Genomic DNA, 15,000 nt, shown 5'->3' on the forward strand with positions numbered 1-15,000 from the left:
CCACAGGCATTGTATACTGTATATATATATGTTACAGTCACAGCCTTCGCGCGTTTTACTCTCCGACGCGGGGTTTCCACGACGAAAGAGAGACAGTTTCGTGGCGGGTGACTCGGCCGAATCGCTACGACGGGTATTTCTATTATAGAACGAATCATCGCCACCCTTTACCAGTGCCCGACGAAGGAATCACAAGGTCATCTGGAGTTTACAATGCCAGCGACGGTAATTCCAACGAAGACCCGATAAGTCAACTCATCGTTCTATTTCTCCCCGTACAGAAAAGCGAATCGACGCTAACGCACCTCGCGCAAGCACGAACGTTCTCTTCGCGTGGATCATCCCATCGTCGAAAGATGTAAAGACGCATTGGAGATCGTGGTCTCTGGCGGGCTCATTGCACGCCCCACTGCATATCTTTCCTCGAATCGAGAATGATTCGTCCACTAAGGCTGCGAAACTACGCGTCGAGGAAACTAGGGGAAAGAAGCGGGATGCGAGCGAAACGACAATACATTATGGAAACGTCGCGAAACAATGTTCGGCGGTTGCTCGTTTCCTCCTGCGGACGTTTCATTGCTCGGGCGCTTCACGTCCCTCCGTAACCTTCGCGCGATCGCGTGCCCCGGAGAGCCGGCAACCGGTGAACCACAGGCGTATAAACTATAGTCTTCTATAGCAAGCCTTCGGCGGTTACTCTCCGACGCGGGGATTCCACGACGAGAGAGAATTTCGTGGCGGGTGACATCGGTCGAAACGCTACGACGGGTATTTCTATTATAGAACGAATCATCGCCACCCTTTACCAGTGCCCGACGAAGGAATCACAAGGTCATCTGGAGTTTACAATGCCAGCGACGGTAATTCCAACGAAGACCCGATAAGTCAACTCATCGTTCTATTTCTCCCCGTACAGACAAGCGAATCAACGCTATCGCACCTCACGCATGCACGAACGTTCTCTTCGCGTGAATCGTCCCATCGTCGAAAGATATAGCCGCTTGGAGATCGTGGCCCATCAAGTTCTTCCGTAACTCCTGCGCGATCGCGTACCCCGGAGAGCAGGCAACCGGTGAACCACAGGCGTATAAACTATAGTCTTCTATAGCAAGCCTTCGCGTTTACTCTACGACGCGGGGATTCCACGACGAGAGAGATTTTCGTGGCGGGTGACACGGCCGAATCGCTACGACGGGTATTTCTATTATAGAACGAATCATCGCCACCCTTTACCAGTGCCCGACGAAGGAATCACAAGGTCATCTGGAGTTTACAATGCCAGCGACGGTAATTCCAACGAAGACCCGATAAGTCAACTCATCGTTCTATTTCTCCCTCGTACAGAAAAGCGAATCGGCGCTATCGCACCTCACGCAAGCAGGAATGATCTCTTCGCGTGGATCGTCCCATCGTCGAAAGATGTAAGACGTACAGAAATCGTGGTCCATCACGATTATTCGTAACTCTCCGAGTCGCGTATCTGAGAGTAGGACAAACGGAGAACCACAGGCATAAATAATACTATATGTTTCTTATATAGTTAGCCTTCGCGTTTTACTCTCCGACATGGGGATTCCACGACGAGAGAGAGTTTCGTGGCGGGTGTCTCGGCCGAATCGCTACGACGGGTATTTCTATTATAGAACGAATCATCGCCACCCTTTACCAGTGCCCGACGAAGGAATCACAAGGTCATCTGGAGTTTACAATGCCAGCGACGGTAATTCCAACGAAGACCCGATAAGTCAACTCATCGTTCTATTTCTCCCCGTACAGAAAAGCGAATCGACGCTATCGCACCTCGCGCGAGCACGTAACTACTCTTCGCGTGGATCGTCCCATCGTCGAAAGATGTAAGACGCACGGAAATCGTGGCCCATCAACGTTTTTTTGTAACTCTGCCGATCGCGTATCACAGAGCCGAGACGCACATACCACAGGCGTATAATACCGTTTTCTTTCGTATGGTAAGCCTTCGCGTTTACTCTTCGGCGCGGGGTTTCCACGTCGAGAGAGACATTCGTGGCGGGTGACATCGGTCGAAACGCTACGACGGGTATTACTATTATAGAACGAATCATCGCCACCCTTTACCAGTGCCCGACGAAGGAATCACAAGGTCATCTGGAGTTTACAATGCCAGCGACGGTAATTCCAACGAAGACCCGATAAGTCAACTCAACGTTCTATTTCTCCCCGTACAGAAAAGCGAATCGACGCTGTTGCACCTCACGCAAGCACGAACGTTCTCTTCGCGTGGATCGTCCCATCGTCGAAAGATGTAAGACGCACGGAAATCGTGGCACATCACGTGTTTTCGGAACTCTGTCGACCGCGTATCTCAGAGACGACGCGCGCGAACCACTGGCATATACTATTATATATCGCGTTTTACCCTCCGACGCGGGGATTCCACGACGAGAGAGAGTTTCGTGAGCGGGTTGACTCGGAAGAAACGCTACGACGGGTATTTCTATTATAGAACGCATCATCGCCACCCTTTACCAGTGCCCGACGAAGGAATCACAAGGTCATCTGGAGTTTACAATGCCAGCGACGGTAATTCCAACGAAGACCCGATAAGTCAACTCAACGTTCTATTTCTCCCCGTACAGAAAAGCGAATCGACGCAATCGCACCATACGCGTGCACGTAAACAACTCTTCGCGTGGATCGTCCCATCGTCGAGAGACGTAAGTTTTCATAGTATGAATTCGCGTTTTACTCTCCGACGCGGGGATTCCACGACGAGAGAGAGTTTCGTGAGCGGGTTGACTCGGAAGAAACGCTACGACGGGTATTTCTATTATAGAACGCATCATCGCCACCCTTTACCAGTGCCCGACGAAGGAATCACAAGGTCATCTGGAGTTTACAATGCCAGCGACGGTAATTCCAACGAAGACCCGATAAGTCAACTCAACGTTCTATTTCTCCCCGTACAGAAAAGCGAATCGACGCAATCGCACCATACGCGTGCACGTAAACAACTCTTCGCGTGGATCGTCCCATCGTCGAGAGACGTAAGTTTTCATAGTATGAATTCGCGTTTTACTCTCCGACGCGGGGATTCCACGACGAGAGAGAGTTTCGTGAGCGGGTTGACTCGGAAGAAACGCTACGACGGGTATTTCTATTATAGAACGCATCATCGCCACCCTTTACCAGTGCCCGACGAAGGAATCACAAGGTCATCTGGAGTTTACAATGCCAGCGACGGTAATTCCAACGAAGACCCGATAAGTCAACTCAACGTTCTATTACTCCCCGTACAGAAAAGCGAATCGACGCAATCGCACCATACGCGTGCACGTAACAACTCTTCGCGTGGATCGTCCCATCGTCGAGAGACGTAAGTTTCATAGTAAGCCTTCGGCGTTTTACTCTCCGACGCGGGGATTCCACGACGAGAGAGAGAGTTTCGTGAGCGGGTTGACTCGGAAGAAACGCTACGACGGGTATTTCTATTATAGAACGCATCATCGCCACCCTTTACCAGTGCCCGACGAAGGAATCACAAGGTCATCTGGAGTTTACAATGCCAGCGACGGTAATTCCAACGAAGACCCGATAAGTCAACTCAACGTTCTATTTCTCCCCGTACAGAAAAGCGAATCGACGCAATCGCACCATACGCGTACACGTAAACAACTCTTCGCGTGGATCGTCCCATCGTCGAGAGACGTAAGTTTTCATAGTATGAATTCGCGTTTTACTCTCCGACGCGGGGATTCCACGACGAGAGAGAGTTTCGTGAGCGGGTTGACTCGGAAGAAACGCTACGACGGGTATTTCTATTATAGAACGCATCATCGCCACCCTTTACCAGTGCCCGACGAAGGAATCACAAGGTCATCTGGAGTTTACAATGCCAGCGACGGTAATTCCAACGAAGACCCGATAAGTCAACTCAACGTTCTATTTCTCCCCGTACAGAAAAGCGAATCGACGCAATCGCACCATACGCGTGCACGTAAACAACTCTTCGCGTGGATCGTCCCATCGTCGAGAGACGTAAGTTTTCATAGTATGAATTCGCGTTTTACTCTCCGACGCGGGGATTCCACGACGAGAGAGAGTTTCGTGAGCGGGTTGACTCGGAAGAAACGCTACGACGGGTATTTCTATTATAGAACGCATCATCGCCACCCTTTACCAGTGCCCGACGAAGGAATCACAAGGTCATCTGGAGTTTACAATGCCAGCGACGGTAATTCCAACGAAGACCCGATAAGTCAACTCAACGTTCTATTACTCCCCGTACAGAAAAGCGAATCGACGCAATCGCACCATACGCGTGCACGTAACAACTCTTCGCGTGGATCGTCCCATCGTCGAGAGACGTAAGTTTCCATACTATGAATTCGCGTTTTACTCTCCGACGCGGGGATTCCACGACGAGAGAGTGTTTCGTGAGCGGGTTGACTCGGAAGAAACGCTACGACGGGTATTTCTATTATAGAACGCATCATCGCCACCCTTTACCAGTGCCCGACGAAGGAATCACAAGGTCATCTGGAGTTTACAATGCCAGCGACGGTAATTCCAACGAAGACCCGATAAGTCAACTCAACGTTCTATTGCTCCCCGTACAGAAAAGCGAATCGACGCAATCGCACCATACGCGTGCACGTAACAACTCTTCGCGTGGATCGTCCCATCGTCGAGAGACGTAAGTTTCATAAGTAAGCCTTCGGCGTTTTATTCTCCGACGCGGGGATTCCACGACGAGAGAGTGTTTCGTGGCGGGTGACTAGGCCGAAACGCTACGACGGGTATTTCTATTATAGAACGAATCATCGCCACCCTTTACCAGTGCCCGACGAAGGAATCACAAGGTCATCTGGAGTTTACAATGCCAGCGACGGTAATTCCAACGAAGACCCGATAAGTCAGCTCATCGTTCTATTTCTCCCCGTACAGAAAGGCGAATCGACGCTATCGCACCTCGCGCGAGCACGTAACAACTCTTCGCGTGGATCGTCCCATCGTCGAGAGACGTAAGACGCACGGAAATCGTGGTTCATCGCGTCTTTTCCTACTCTCTTGAATCGCAAATTTCGTATAGAGCCTACACACGCGAACCACCGGCATATACTATTTCTTCTCTCATAGTAAGCCTTCGCGCGTTTTACTCTCCGATGCGGGGATTCCACGACGAGAGAGTGTTTCGTGGCGGGTGTCTCGGCCGAATCGCTACGACGGGTATTTCTATTATAGAACGAATCATCGCCACCCTTTACCAGTGCCCGACGAAGGAATCACAAGGTCATCTGGAGTTTACAATGCCAGCGACGGTAATTCCAACGAAGACCCGATAAGTCAACTCATCGTTCTATTTCTCCCCGTACAGAAAAGCGAATCGACGCTATCGCACCTCGCGCGAGCACGAAACAACTCTTCGCGTGGATCGTCCCATCGTCGAAAGATGTAAGACGCACGGAAATCGTGGTTCGGCGGGCTCTATGCGCCTTGTTCAAAGTAAAAAAAAAAAATTTCGACGGACGGGAGAAGTGTATTTCTCCGCGCGTAAGCCGTTCGAAATTTCCGACGGACGGGAGATGAACTCTCCGCGCGTAAGCCGTCTAGTCATACAGCAGAGCAGGTATCGAGATACCCTCTCTGTGCATGATCGTTCAAGTATTTTTTCACGAGGAAGCGTTGTTGCACGTTTATCGCTCCTTCCTCCTCTGTATATATAATATTATTTCTCTTGTGTATCGAGTGTGTGCAGAAATTGAACTCGTACACTTATATATATATATATGTATGTATCTTTCGCTCCTTTTTATATTATCTTTCGCTCCACTCTTTATATTCTCATGTTTCCTTCTTTCGGTCAGTTCTTGTAGTGTATTTTGCTCGTTAATGATCCTTCCGCAGGTTCACCTACGGAAACCTTGTTACGACTTTTACTTCCTCTAAATGATCAAGTTTGGTCATCTTCCCGGCAACATCGGCAATGCAACAACATTGCCCGCGCACCAGTCCGAAGACCTCACTAAATCATTCAATCGGTAGTAGCGACGGCGGAGTGTGTACAAAGAGGCAGGGACGTAATCAACGCGAGCTTATGACTCGCGCTTACTGGGAATTCCTCGTTCATGGGGAAAAATTGCAAGCCCCAATCCCTAGCACGAAGGAAGGTTCAGCGGGTTACCCGGCCTTTCGGCCAGGGAATAACACGCTGATTCCTTCAGTGTAGCGCGCGTGCGGCCCAGAACATCTAAGGGCATCACAGACCTGTTATTGCTCAATCTCGTGCGGCTAGAAGCCGCCTGTCCCTCTAAGAAGATTTGTTTGTACGTTGGTAGTAAAAACCCACCGACAGAAGCCGGGGGCCTTCGAGATACCATAAGTTACGTCTATTTAGCAGGCTAGAGTCTCGTTCGTTATCGGAATTAACCAGACAAATCGCTCACCACCAACTAAGAACGGCCATGCACCACCACCCACCGAATCAAGAAAGAGCTATCAATCTGTCAATCCTTCCGGTGTCCGGGCCTGGTGAGGTTTCCCCGTGTTGAGTCAAATTAAGCCGCAGGCTCCACTCCTGGTGGTGCCCTTTCGTCAATTCCTTTAAGTTTCAGCTTTGCAACCATACTTCCCCCGGAACCCAAAAGCTTTGGTTCCCGGAAGCTGCCCGCCCGAGTCATCGGAGGAACTTCGGCGGATCGCTAGCTGGCATCGTTTATGGTTAGAACTAGGGCGGTATCTGATCGCCTTCGAACCTCTAACTTCGTTCTTGATTAATGAAAACATTTTTGGCAAATGCTTTCGCTTCTGTCCGTCTTGCGACGATCCAAGAATTTCACCTCTAACGTCGCAATACGAATGCCCCCATCTGTCCCTATTAATCATTACGCTCGGGGTTCCGAAAACCAACAAAATAGAACCGAGGTCCTATTCCATTATTCCATGCACACAGTATTCAGGCGAATGTAGCCTGCTTTGAGCACTCTAATTTGTTCAAAGTAAACGTACCGGCCCACCTCGACCACTCAGTGAAGAGCACCGCGATGGGATATTAGTTGGACCGCCCCGTGAAGAGCAAAGCCACCGGTAGGACGTACCACATAATGCCAGTTAAACACCGCGAGCGGTGAACCGACACTGTGACACACAGATTCAACTACGAGCTTTTTACCCGCAACAACTTTAATATACGCTATTGGAGCTGGAATTACCGCGGCTGCTGGCACCAGACTTGCCCTCCAATGGATCCTCGTTAAAGGATTTAAAGTGTTCTCATTCCGATTACGGGGCCTCGGATGAGTCCCGTATCGTTATTTTCGTCACTACCTCCCGTGCCGGGAGTGGGTAATTTGCGCGCCTGCTGCCTTCCTTGGATGTGGTAGCTCGTTTCTCAGGCTCCCTCTCCGGAATCGAACCCTGATTCCCCGTTACCCGTTACAACCATGGTAGGAACGCAGAACCTACCATCGACAGTTGATAAGGCAGACATTTGAAAGATGCGTCGCCGGTGCTATAAGACCATGCGATCAGCACAAAGTTATTCAGAGTCACCAAAGCAAACGATGGACGAACGTAAACGCCCGCCACCGATTGGTTTTGATCTAATAAAAGCGTTCCTACCATCTCTGGTCGGAACTCTGTTTTGCATGTATTAGCTCTAGAATTACCACAGTTATCCAAGTAAATGTGGGTACGATCTAAGGAACCATAACTGATTAATGAGCCATTCGCGGTTTCACCTTAATACGGCATGTACTGAGACATGCATGGCTTAATCTTTGAGACAAGCATATGACTACTGGCAGGATCAACCAGGGAGCTTCGAGTAAATTTTCATCATACGAAGCAAAAATATGTATGTATATATATATCTTAGTCGCCGACTCTCTCCCCTTAAGAGTCGGAATCGAACGATACTTTTTCTCGTCTTTAAGACAGTTCTCTTTCTCCTCTCTCTTCTCTCTACTCTCTTCTCTCTTCTCTCTTCTCTTTCGAGTTGGTAAATTTCGCCTCCACTATTAGATTACCAACTCCGCACGAATTACCACATGGGTATATCCGCGCATATACATCAGGAGGACCTCCAAAAATTTCAAACTCTCCCGTGTATCTCTCCGAGATCTTTTTAGAAGAAAAAGAATCTCGGATGTCACATCGACTTTCAGGTTTGTAAGCACGTATGCTCGAGCGCTCTCCATCGTGTAAGCACGGACATAACGCACGAAGTCCGAAGACCGCGTACGTTAACATGCTGGACATATCGAGAAAGCGCGAACCATGCTAGGCGTACCCATGTCGAGGCCCTCGCGTTAAAGATCATACTCTTCTTTTCGTTCTCTCTTCTTTGCCCAGAAATAATATATATTTCTTATAATATATACCTCTTAGTTTTATGTATTTCTCTCTTAGGACACCTCAATTTTATATGTATATATATTATATTTCATTCGAACAATTTTTGTTCGTCGCCCCTTTTTGTGTGTAGTATTTCGTTTGGTCTTTGCCATTAAATTTTTGTATACGAAAAATATATTTCGCTCGGATAGAAAACCCCTTTTGGTTTCTGAGAGTTGATGTGAGAGTCGTACAAGTATATACGAATATACGTTGTATCCAACCCAACATTCTGGCTTACCACATAAGGGCCATTCGGTCTGAGACACCGACCCGTGGTCATGCTGTGTAGAGAAAAATTCGCAACGGAACGCGGTACAGAAACAGTCGAGGAATGGACCTCGAGGAGCTGAACGACTGCTTCTCGACCGAGATCGTAGAATAGCCGCTCGCCCGCCGCTGCGCCGACCGGTCCGCTCGAACCGACGTGCTCTCTTATAGTAACCAAACGGGGCGGCCGCGACGACCGCGCGCGCCGGCCGCTCAGCACGGGCGCTTATGGTGGTAAAACTGCCGCGCGTACAGACCAACCGGCCGGGCTGCTGGTACTTAGCCGCTGAAACTATGGTCGATTCGAAACATATATTAACATACGATTTTTATTCGATAAATCGTTATTGTACATATTAAACGTTAGTTTCCACCGAAAGAAAAATTTTTTAGAATTTTTTTTTTCCAAAAATTGCAAGAGTAAACTTTTTAATATTCGATTTAAAATTTTAAATGCTTAATCCTTACATTAAACTACTGGAGAACTCAGAAAATCATAATGAAAAAAATTACAAAAATTTATTTTTCTCAGAAACTCCGAAAACAGAGTGGTCGAATCCGTGCAAGCCGGAATTTTTCTAAGTCCCCACGGTCAAGAGTAAACTTTTTTAATAAGCGTTTTAAAATTATTTCAATGTTTAATCCATGCGTAAACATGAAGTTTATTAACGTTTTTAACATTAAAAAAAATTACAAAAATTTATTTTCGGAAAAAATGGAAAAAACCGATTCGTCGGAGCGAGGTGTCCTGCCCGTGCGGTAATTCCAGCAGGCGAATCGGACTTCCCGAAATTTTTCTAAGTCCCACGGTCGACAGCCAACTTTTTTAATAAGCGTTTTAAAAATTATTTCAATGTTTAATCCATGCGTAAACATGAAGTTTATTAACGTTTTTAACATAAAAAAAATTACAAAAATTTATTTTTCGGAAAAAAGGAAAAAACCGATTCGGCGGAGCGAGGTGTCCAGCCCGTGCGGTAATTCCAGCAGCGAATCGGACTTCCCGAAATTTTTCTAAGTCCCACGGTCGACACCAACTTTTTTAATAAGCGTTTTAAAATTATTTCAATGTTTAATCCATGCGTAAACATGATGTTTATTAACGTTTTCAACGTTAAAAAAAATTACAAAAATTTATTTTTCAAAAAAAATGGAAAAAACCGATTCGTCGGAGCGAGGTGTCCTGCCCGTGCGGTAATTCCAGCAGGCGAATCGGACTTCCCGAAATTTTTCTAAGTCCCACGGTCGACACCAACTTTTTTAATAAGCGTTTTAAAATTATTTCAATGTTTAATCCATGCGTAAACATGAAGTTTATTAACGTTTTTAACATTAAAAAAAATTACAAAAATTTATTTTTCGGAAAAAATGGAAAAAACCGATTCGTCGGAGCGAGGTGTCCTGCCCGTGCGGTAATTCCAGCAGGCGAATCGGACTTCCCGAAATTTTTCTAAGTCCCACGGTCGACACCAACTTTTTTAATAAGCGTTTTAAAATTATTTCAATGTTTAATCCATGCGTAAACATGAAGTTTATTAACGTTTTAACATTAAAAAAAAATTACAAAAATTTATTTTCGGAAAAAAAGGAAAAAACCGATTCGGCGGAGCGAGGTGTCCAGCCCGTGCGGTAATTCCAGCAGGCGAATCGGACTTCCCGAAATTTTTCTAAGTCCCCACGGTCGACACCAACTTTTTTAATAAGCGTTTTAAAATTATTTCAATGTTTAATCCATGCGTAAACATGAAGTTTATTAACGTTTTTAACATTAAAAAAAATTACAAAAATTTATTTTTCGGAAAAAATGGAAAAAACCGATTCGTCGGAGCGAGGTGTCCTGCCCGTGCGGTAATTCCAGCAGGCGAATCGGACTTCCCGAAATTTTTCTAAGTCCCACGGTCGACACCAACTTTTTTAATAAGCGTTTTAAAATTATTTCAATGTTTAATCCATGCGTAAACATGAAGTTTATTAACGTTTTTTAACATTAAAAAAAATTACAAAAATTTATTTTTCGGAAAAAAAGGAAAAAACCGATTCGGCGGAGCGAGGTGTCCAGCCCGTGCGGTAATTCCAGCAGGCGAATCGGACTTCCCGAAATTTTTCTAAGTCCCACGGTCGACACCAACTTTTTTAATAAGCGTTTTAAAATTATTTCAATGTTTTAATCCATGCGTAAACATGATGTTTATTAACGTTTTCAACGTTTAAAAAAAATTACAAAATTTATTTTTCAAAAAAAATGGAAAAAAACCGATTCGTCGGAGCGAGGTGTCCTGCCCGTGCGGTAATTCCAGCAGGCGAATCGGACTTCCCGAAATTTTTCTAAGTCCCACGGTCGACACCAACTTTTTTAATAAGCGTTTTAAAATTATTTCAATGTTTAATCCATGCGTAAACATGAAGTTTATTAACGTTTTTAACATTAAAAAAAAATTACAAAATTTATTTTTCGGAAAAAATGGAAAAAACCGATTCGTCGGAGCGAGGTGTCCTGCCCGTGCGGTAATTCAGCAGGCGAATCGGACTTCCCGAAATTTTTCTAAGTCCCACGGTCGACACCAACTTTTTTAATAAGCGTTTTAAAATTATTTCAATGTTTAATCCATGCGTAAACATGAAGTTTATTAACGTTTTTAACATTAAAAAAAATTACAAAAATTTATTTTCGGAAAAAAAGGAAAAAACCGATTCGGCGGAGCGAGGTGTCCAGCCCGTGCGGTAATTCCAGCAGGCGAATCGGACTTCCCGAAATTTTTCTAAGTCCCACGGTCGACACCAACTTTTTTAATAAGCGTTTTAAAATATTTCAATGTTTAATCCATGCGTAAACATGATGTTTATTAACGTTTTCAACGTTAAAAAAAATTACAAAAATTTATTTTTCAAAAAAAATGGAAAAAACCGATTCGTCGGAGCGAGGTGTCCTGCCCGTGCGGTAATTCCAGCAGGCGAATCGGACTTCCCGAAATTTTTCTAAGTCCACGGTCGACAACCAACTTTTTTAATAAGCGTTTTAAAATTATTTCAATGTTTAATCCATGCGTAAACATGAAGTTTATTAACGTTTTTAACATTAAAAAAAATTACAAAAATTTATTTTCGGAAAAAATGGAAAAAACCGATTCGTCGGAGCGAGGTGTCCTGCCGTGCGGTAATTCCAGCAGGCGAATCGGACTTCCCGAAATTTTTCTAAGTCCCACGGTCGACACCAACTTTTTAATAAGCGTTTAAAATTATTTCAATGTTTAATCCATGCGTAAACATGAAGTTTATTAACGTTTTTAACATTAAAAAAAATTACAAAATTTATTTTTCGGAAAAAAAGGAAAAAAACCGATTCGGCGGAGCGAGGTGTCCAGCCCGTGCGGTAATTCCAGCAGGCGAATCGGACTTCCCGAAATTTTTCTAAGTCCCACGGTCGACACCAACTTTTTTAATAAGCGTTTTAAAATTATTTCAATGTTTAATCCATGCGTAAACATGATGTTTATTAACGTTTTCAACGTTAAAAAAAATTACAAAAATTTATTTTTCAAAAAAATGGAAAAAACCGATTCGTCGGAGCGAGGTGTCCTGCCCGTGCGGTAATTCCAGCAGGCGAATCGGACTTCCCCGAAATTTTTCTAAGTCACCACGGTCGACACCAACTTTTTTAATAAGTGTTTTAAAATTATTTCAATGTTTAATCCATGCGTAAACATGAAGTTTATTACGTTTTTAACATTAAAAAAAATTACAAAAATTTATTTTTCGGAAAAAATGGAAAAAACCGATTCGTCGGAGCGAGGTGTCCTGCCCGTGCGGTAATTCCAGCAGGCGAATCGGACTTCCCGAAATTTTTCTAAGTCCCACGGTCGACACCAACTTTTTTAATAAGCGTTTTAAAATTATTTCAATGTTTAATCCATGGCGTAAACATGATGTTTATTAACGTTTTCAACGTTAAAAAAAATTACAAAAATTTATTTTTTCAAGAAAAATGGAAAATACCGATTCGGCGGAGCGAGGTGTCCAGCCCGTGCGGTAATTCCAGCAGGCGAATCGGACTTCCCGAAATTTTTCTAAGTCCCACGGTCGACACCAACTTTTTTAATAAGCGTTTTAAAATTATTTCAATGTTTAATCCATGCGTAAACATGATGTTTATTAACGTTTTCAACGTTAAAAAAAATTACAAAAATTTATTTTTTCAAGAAAAATGGAAAATACCGATTCGGCGGAGCGAGGTGTCCAGCCCGTGCGGTAATTCCAGCAGGCGAATCGGACTTCCCGAAATTTTTCTAAGTCCCACGGTCGACACCAACTTTTTTAATAAGTGTTTTAAAATTATTTCAATGTTTAATCCATGCGTAAACATGACGTTTATTAACGTTTTTGACATTAAAAAAAATTACAAAAATTTATTTTTCAAAAAAATGAAAAAAACCGATTCGTCGGAGCGAGGGTGTCCAGCCCGTGCGGTAATTCCAGCAGGCGAATCGGACTTCCCGAAATTTTTCTAAGTCCCACGGTCGACACCAACTTTTTTAATAAGCGTTTTAAAATTATTTCAATGTTTAATCCATGCGTAAACATGATGTTTATTAACGTTTTCAACGTTAAAAAAAATTACAAAATTTATTTTTCAAAAAAAATGGAAAAAACCGATTCGTCGGAGCGAGGTGTCCTGCCCGTGCGGTAATTCCAGCAGGCGAATCGGACTTCCCGAAATTTTTCTAAGTCCCACGGTCGACACCAACTTTTTTAATAAGCGTTTTAAAATTATTTCAATGTTTAATCCATGCGTAAACATGAAGTTTATTAACGTTTTTAACATTAAAAAAAATTACAAAAATTTATTTTTCGGAAAAAATGGAAAAAACCGATTCGTCGGAGCGAGGTGTCCTGCCCGTGCGGTAATTCCAGCAGGCGAATCGGACTTCCCGAAATTTTTCTAAGTCCCCACGGTCGACACCAACTTTTTTAATAAGCGTTTTAAAATTATTTCAATGTTTAATCCATGCGTAAACATGAAGTTTATTAACGTTTTTAACATTAAAAAAAATTACAAAAATTTATTTTTCGGAAAAAAAGGAAAAAACCGATTCGGCGGAGCGAGGTGTCCAGCCCGTGCGGTAATTCCAGCAGGCGAATCGGACTTCCCGAAATTTTTCTAAGTCCACGGTCGACACCAACTTTTTTAATAAGCGTTTTAAAATTATTTCAATGTTTAATCCATGCGTAAACATGAAGTTTATTAACGTTTTTAACATTAAAAAAAATTACAAAAATTTATTTTTCGGAAAAAATGGAAAAAACCGATTCGTCGGAGCGAGGTGTCCTGCCCGTGCGGTAATTCCAGCAGGCGAATCGGACTTCCCGAAATTTTTCTAAGTCCCACGGTCGACACACAACTTTTTTAATAAGCGTTTTAAAATTATTTCAATGTTTAATCCATGCGTAAACATGATGTTTATTAACGTTTTCAACGTTAAAAAAAATTACAAAAATTTATTTTTCAAAAAAAATGGAAAAAACCGATTCGTCGGAGCGAGGTGTCCTGCCCGTGCGGTAATTCCAGCAGGCGAATCGGACTTCCCGAAATTTTTCTAAGTCCCACGGTCGAACACCAACTTTTTTAATAAGTGTTTTAAAATTATTTCAATGTTTAATCCATGCGTAAACATGACGTTTATTAACGTTTTTGACATTAAAAAAAATTACAAAAATTTATTTTTCAAAAAAAATGGAAAAAACCGATTCGTCGGAGCGAGGTGTCCAGCCCGTGCGGTAATGCCAGCAGGCGATCCGGGGTACTCGAAATTTTTCTAAGTCCCGACGGTCAAGAGTAAACTTTTCATCGCATATTTCAAAATTTTTTCAATGTTTAATCTACGCATAAAAACGCAGTTTATCGCAGTTTTTAACGTTGAGAAAATTGACAAAAATTTTTTTTTCACTGAAAATGGAAAAATGTATCGGTCGATGCGGGCTATCCAGGCCGTGCGGTAATTCCAGCAGGCCGATCCGGGGTACTCGAAATTTTTCTAAGTCCCGACGGTCAAGAGTAAACTTTTTCATCACATATTTCAAAATTTTTTAATGTTTAATCCACGCATAAAAACGCAGTTTATTAACGTTTTTAACGTTGAGAAAATTGACAAAAATTTTTTTCACTGAAAATGGAAAAAATGTATTCGGTCGATGCGGGCTATCCCAGGCCGTGCGGTAATTCCAGCAGGCGATCCGGGTACTCGAAATTTTTCTAAGTCCGACGGTCAAGAGTAAACTTTTTCATCACATATTTCAAAATTTTTTTAATGTTTAATCCACGCATAAAAACGCAGTTTATTAACGTTTTTAACGTTGAGAAAATTG

The 15,000-nt window shown here is 43.6% G+C and overlaps 1 non-coding gene across 1 annotated transcript; it reads right to left on the reverse strand.

Annotated features, from left to right (window-relative positions):
* Positions 1-5,866: 5,866 nt before the first annotated feature.
* On the reverse strand, positions 5,867-7,794 carry LOC143176746 (small subunit ribosomal RNA). Its single transcript, XR_013001256.1, has one exon. It is a non-coding gene; the product is annotated as a small subunit ribosomal RNA (ribosomal RNA).
* Between the last annotated feature and the right edge of the window lie 7,206 nt (positions 7,795-15,000).

Source organism: Nomia melanderi, unplaced genomic scaffold (assembly GCF_051020985.1).
Source record: "Nomia melanderi isolate GNS246 unplaced genomic scaffold, iyNomMela1 scaffold0792, whole genome shotgun sequence".
In the NCBI taxonomy this organism is placed as follows: Eukaryota; Metazoa; Arthropoda; class Insecta; order Hymenoptera; family Halictidae; genus Nomia; species Nomia melanderi.